The sequence below is a fragment of the Capricornis sumatraensis genome, chromosome 8 (assembly GCF_032405125.1).
Source record: "Capricornis sumatraensis isolate serow.1 chromosome 8, serow.2, whole genome shotgun sequence".
NCBI classification, from domain to species: domain Eukaryota; kingdom Metazoa; phylum Chordata; class Mammalia; order Artiodactyla; family Bovidae; genus Capricornis; species Capricornis sumatraensis.
The window spans coordinates 99,916,010-99,922,454 of record NC_091076.1 but is presented as its reverse complement, the minus strand read 5'-3'; the positions used below and the strand labels follow the sequence as shown (position 1 = coordinate 99,922,454).

Here is a 6,445-nt window from a genome sequence, read left to right as displayed (position 1 = left end):
ACAATCCACTCCAGTGTTCTTGCCTTGAGAATCCCAGGGACGGCGGAGCCTGGTGGGCTGCCGTCTATGGGGTTGCACAGGGTCGGACGTGACTAAAGTGACTTTAGCAGCAGCAGCAGCAGCAGCAAGATGTGGGTGGGGGCACTCTCCGGCCCCCTTCTGATGTCTCTGTCAGAAGCTTTCTCTTTTTTTTTTTTTTTTGCACCAAAGGCATATCCTAGCTTTATTAAAGGGCCCACGCTACAGTCAATATAAAAACACAAAAAGTCCCATCAGTTTAATAATAATAAAAACCCAAAAAATGGAAAACTGAGGGGGCAAGGAAGAGGCCCCTGGGCCAGGGGCATAGGGAGCCCTGCTCGTGGCACCAGGCCTGACCTCAGGGCCCCCTGGTATTGCTGTTCCTACGAGGTCAGGGGGCAGCGATTGTCCTGTGGAGCCACCGTTCAGCTGGGTCGACGACCCTTACTTCTTCTGGGGTGTGCTCAGCTTCTGCTTGCCCCGGATCTTGTCCAGCAGGCTCAGTGGGTTTGTAACAGTCAACTAGCAGCTCCTTGACCCTGGCAGCCCAGGTATCATCGCTCTCCATGTCCAGGAGTTCATCCACATCGATTTCCAGCTCCAGGATCTCCTTTTCCTGGCAGTCGTAGAGGAGAGTGAGCTGCTCCAGAATCCACTCCTCCACGTTGAGGTGCTTCCGTAGCTCCTTACCGTCATGCTTGACCGTTACCTTCCCTTGGGGTCTCACTGGGCCCTCGTTGTCCGCGCCGCCCGGGCCCTCGCCTGCAGCCCCAGGGTAGCTCTGAAAGTGGTTGCGGGGCCCTGGGCCGCCACTCCCCGGTCCGGGGTCGCTGTCCGCGATGGCCACGTGCGCGCGTCTGGCCCCTCCCTGCGCCGCCGCTCCAGGACGCCCGATAGCTCCGGGCGGGTTAGCTCTCGAGCTCGGCTCCGGGGCAAGGGCGGTGGCGGTGGGGGGGGGGGGGGGGGGTGCCCAGGGGCAGCTGCAGCATGCGGAGCCCCCGGGCAGAAGCTTTCTCTGTCCCTTTAATAAAACTCTTGCTATACAAAAGCTCCTGAGTGATCAAGCCTGGTCACTGGTCCCAAAGGTAAATCTTCCAGGATCACAAATCCGACGTCGTTCACTGTAAGCTATCAACATGTTGAGCGAAGAAAGCAAGTTGCAAAGCAGACCCACGTGCAGTTCCCTCTGCACAAAGCTCAAAGCAGGCAGACTCAGGAACCCGCTGTTGAGGGATGCATATGGACGTGGATGCAGACAGGTTAAGAAAACAGCACAGAACTGGCTGTGCTGCTGTGCTCAGTCAGTCTGACTGCCACCCCATAGACTGTAGCCCACAGGCTCCACCATCCGTGGGATTTCCCAGGCAAGAATACTGGAGAGGGTTGCCACGCCCTCCTTCAGGGGATCTTCCCCACTCAGGGATCAAATCTGCATCTCCCATCTCTTCTGCATTGCAGCCGGTTTCTTTATCTGCTGAACCATCAGAACTGGAGGTGGTGGTTTCTCCTGGAGCAGGGTTGTCATCTGCAAGAGGGGAGGGGCCTGTGTGGTCAGCTGGAAAACTCCCCCCAAGGTTGTAAATGTGTCCCCTTGTATGGCTGAAGCAACTCTGCAGATGGGATTATTGAATTTGAGATGGGGAGAGGATTGGGCTGTACATGCCATCCCTTGGGAAGAGGAAGACAGGGTGACCCTGGAGGCAGAGATTAGAGCGGTACAGCCGCGAGCCAGGGAACAATGGCAGCTTCTAGAAGCTGGAAGAGGCCTGGAACTGATTTCTCCTGGAGCCTCCAGGAGGAACCAGCCCTGCCCACACCTTGATTTTAGTGCCTTAAGACTAAGGGCTTCTGACCTCTAGAACCATGAGAGAATAAATATATATTGTAAATCAGCACAGCCAATGAATCAGTACATCATGCAGCAGGCTGAAGACTGGCCCACAAAGATATCAGGTCCTCATCCCTGCTGCTGCTGCTGCTAAGTCGCGTCAGTCGTGTCCGACTCTGTGCGACCCCATAGACGGCAGCCCACCAGGCTCCCGAGTCCTTGGGATTCTCCAGACAACAACACTGGAGTGGGTTGCCATTTCCTTCTCCAATACATAAAAGTGAAAAGTGAAAGTGAAGTCGCTCAGTTGTGTTCGACTCTTAGCGACCCCATGGACTGCAGCCCACCAGGCTCCTCCGTCCATGGGTTTCTCCAGGCAAGAGTACTGCAGTGGGGTGCCATTGCCTTCTCCGCCTCATCCCTGGAACCTGCATATATTACCTTGTTTTGGAAAAAGAATCTTGGCAGCGGTGATTAAATTAAGGACCTGAGATGGGGAGATGCCCCTGGGTTATCTGGATATGCCCTGAGTACCATCACATGTGTCCTTAGAAGAGGAAAGCAGAGAGAGGTTTGATACACTTAGGAAGAAGGCCATGTGAAGACGGACCCAGAGGTCAGAATGATGCAGCCACAAGGCAAAATACCTGAGGTCGTGGAAGCTGGAAGAGGCAGGAAAGAGCCTTCTAGAGCCTTCAGAGAGGTCACAGCCCTGCCCACACCTTCACATCAGCCCAGTGGTACCCATTTTGGACTTGTGGCCTCCAGAACTGTGGAAGAATACATTTCTACAATTGGTAAATCTGTTACAGCAGCCACAGGAAACTCAGAATACAAGAGCAGTAGGAAACTATTACAACAAGCAGAGGGCTTTGGAAATAAAGTTGTTTCATATGATAGAGTGTTTCACTAGTAAAGCAATCTAGAGAACCTTCAAAAAGCTACCATCCTTACCCCTGATTTCTGAAGTGGACCAAGGAACAAAGATAAAATTGGGGCGGGGGCAAGGAATCAAGAAACCAGCAGACAATGCTGGCTGGCTTTGAGCGACACAAGGCACTGTCCTCCAGTAGAAGTAGGAAGTCAGCTTCTGCCAGGGCAGAAGGCATTTTCCAGACCTGAGTATCAAGTCTACTCCTGGCCGAGACAGTCATCTTCCTGTCATCTCATCAGGCACAGAAAGCACCGGAGATTCTGACACACACAGTCTGGCCATAGCGGGCCCCGTAGGATATGACAGCTCCCTGGACAAGGCCACTCTGGCTTAGAGACACAGCATAAAAGCAAAACCTTGCATGAACACAGTCCAGAATGGAGCAGTGTCTGAGCCTGCAAAGACCAAACCCCATCATGGAGTCGGAGCTGCTGCTGCTCTTAGCAGAGACAGCTTTAACCTGGCTCAGTCTTCACACCTTCTAGATAAGAGTTGCTAAGACAGTGATCCCAGAATCACCCCTGCTCCCTGAGAGCATTGAACACAGCAAAGTGTTCTAGCACAAGTTAGTCTGAATCCTTTCCAACATCCTCTGGAAATGCCCCTGTTTCTCGACCTTGTGCGGTCTCTCTCACTGTGATGAGTCAGCTGAGTTCCTGATGATCTCTGATTGACACAGCAGTGGCAGCATCTCTGGGCTGCCTTGCCTAGGGAGGGTAAAGGCTGGAGCAACTGCCTTCGGACCAAAGTGGACTATGGACCTCTTCCTTGTCTCTGTCTTCCTCTCCGCAGTGACTCAGAGGCCTCTGTGCCTGGGCTGGTTCCACTGTTCTCATGGGAAAGCAGAATGAAAGAAGCAATAGTCCACACTTGATTTCTAGACTGAGGTAGGGAGGGAACAGTAGGATTTAAAGCCAAAACTTGATGGGCAGAAATCAGCCTTATTTGAGAACAGCAATATGTGAGATTTCAGAGATCCGAAGAAAAAGGGCACAGGCCTAAATAGTCCATCAAAGCTGGAACAGATGGACCCAGACCCCGACTGTTGAGTTGAGGCTGGTTGGAGAGCAAAGGTTGGGGATCGAGAGTCAGAGGTGAGGAGGAGCAGGGCCAGCCCGACCCCCCCCCCCCCCGAGGGCAGGGATCCCACTGGGCACCCTCTGCCTATGTGAGAGTTGGCTCCCATTACTACCATCAACCCATCTGCCTGCTGCCAGCAGGAGCATCTGCAATAACAACCACCCTGTTCTGAGGCTTTGTCAGCCTCAACCACTAGGTCAGCATATTGAGGATACCCCTGGTAGAGGTTGGGGCCCCACGGGAAGAGAGGTCCGAGAGCACATTGGGAGCAGGGAGTGAACACAGGGTTCCACCCTCCTGGTGTGTTAGGGCATATCCCCTGCCCCCCATGACAGCTCGGCTACCTCCCTCCAGCTCCCCGATACATGCAGCTTCATGCCTGCTTTTCAAATCCACATTTACTTTGATGACACGCTTCTCCCGCAAAGGGAAGCATCTCTATCTCCCTCTCTTTGGCAAAACAAATATTATCAAGCCTGTAATTGACATTTTTTGCAGATTCAATATTTGCCTGGATCATTCCTCATCAAAGCTGTAGACTCTCTGTCTAGGAAATTATTCTGCATTGCAGTAATTCTCACAGGGCAATTGAAGACATAATTGTACATAATACATTTTGAATCTAGACGCTTGAAAAGACAATTACAAACAGCTGGGACACAATTTGGTGTTCTTGTTTATACTGGGGGGTGGATTTTGCCAGCGGAGAAGCCACAGGAGAAAATGGTGAAGTTTGAGAACAGTTTCTCCAGAGTTCAGTTTACATTTCAATTATGATTTCTGTGTGCTCACCACCAAAACACACATACTTGTACTTAATACATTCTATAAAGCATGAGTCATGCTTCACAAGTGAAGCTGTCACTTCAGTTATCTCTGACTCTTTGTGATCCTATGGACTGTACCCACCAGGCTCCTCTGTCTATAGGGATTCTCTGGGCAAGAATACTGGAGTGGGTTGCCATGCCCTCCTCCAGGAAATTTTCCCAACCCGGGGATCAAACCGAGGTCTCCTGCATTCATAGGCAGGTTCTTTACCACTAGCATCACTGTATTAGGGTTTGTTTTTATTTCACAGGAATGCCACTTTGATAGCACTTTCTACTGTGAAGCATAACTTATTTTCTTGTGTGAGCCCTGGAGCTGCTATAACAGATTGCCACAACCTGGGGGGCTTGAAACAACAGAAATCTGCCTCTCACAGTTCTGGAGACCAGAGTCTGAATCCAGGGGTGGGCAGGGCTCTCTTCTGCCTCTTGCAGCTTCTGGTGGCCCCAGGGGTCCTTCAATTAAACAATGAAAAAGGGACAGAAGGGGCCTGGTTTAGCCTTGCGACCAGGCATCTCTCCCCAGCCTCCTCCCCTCCACCTTGGGAACCTGCACCTTGTACTTCCGTGTACCCTTCAAGGGTGGGGAGAGGGGCTTGTGTTCAGGATGGACTCCTCCTCATTTCTGCTGGTCACAGTCGGGGAAGTGGCATCCCACCTCACCTGTCTGGCTTCATGGTCAGCAGGTCAGCCCTTCACTCTCCTTTCTCCATCTGCTGCCCAAAATAGAGAAGGATGTGATAGTCCGGCAGCAAGTCCTCCCAGGGCCGAAGCCCCTTGCAGACGGACCGTCCCCTCCAGGCTTACCTGCTATGCCCTCACCTGCTCCGCTGTGGACATTTCTCCCTTTCATGTCCAGGGGGCTGGGTGACCAGCAGCAGCTACGCTCATTCCTCCTTTCCGGGCCACACCTCCACCATCTCTGAAGGTGTCACTTTCTTTGATTTCTAAAAACCTATAAATCAGGGACTTCCCTGGGTGTCCAGTGGTTAAGACTCCATACTTCCACTGCTAGGGGTGTGGGTTCAATCCTTGGTTGGGGAACAAAGATCCCACATGCCAGGTGGCACAGCCCCAAAAGCAAACAAAAACTATAAATTATTAACAGAAACCAAGGACAACTGGGTGTTTTCTCTTCTCTGAGAGTTATTTTTTTAGTCCATTGTTGCATCTTCCACCTGCCACAGAGAGTCAAGCCGTAGAACCAGGAAGGAGGCCCTGCCGGGAGTGTTGGCAGAGTCAGCTCCAATCTTGACGTCACTCATGCTGGGCAGTGATGCCCCACGCACTGGGGCCAGAGCACCTCCCACTCTTCCTGTACAGACAGAGGCTGGACAGCTGCCCCTTCAGGCCCCACTGTCTGCTTCTTCGTTCTTTTCAGGAAAAGGCATCTTTTCACTCGGTGGTTCAGGTCAGGGACACAGCCCTGTTGCCAGTGCCAGGTACTAGCATTGACTGTGGTAACTGAAATAGGCAATAAAGCAAATGGGATCAAGGGTGATGGAAGTACACAAAACCAGGAAGCAGCAGCCAATGAGTCTACCAAGAAACGAGTATACTTTTTATTGTCAGGAAACATCCATTTTTAAACAACAGTGTTTGCTTCACTCTTAGCTGAAAATGGCTCTGAGTGACATTCTCTTGCCAGTCTGGACGTGGTGTAACCATGCTGCAGTGTGTTTGCTGTAACTAGAAATATCTTTGGCATTTTCTTCCCTTTAGCGTCATAACTTGTAAAACATTTGTACAAAAAAA

At 51.6% G+C, this 6,445-nt stretch overlaps 1 pseudogene; it reads right to left on the bottom strand.

Moving 5' to 3' along the window:
• Window positions 1-465: 465 nt before the first annotated feature.
• On the bottom strand, window positions 466-5,530 carry LOC138083675 (protein phosphatase 1 regulatory subunit 14B pseudogene; annotated as a pseudogene).
• Window positions 5,531-6,445: the final 915 nt, after the last annotated feature.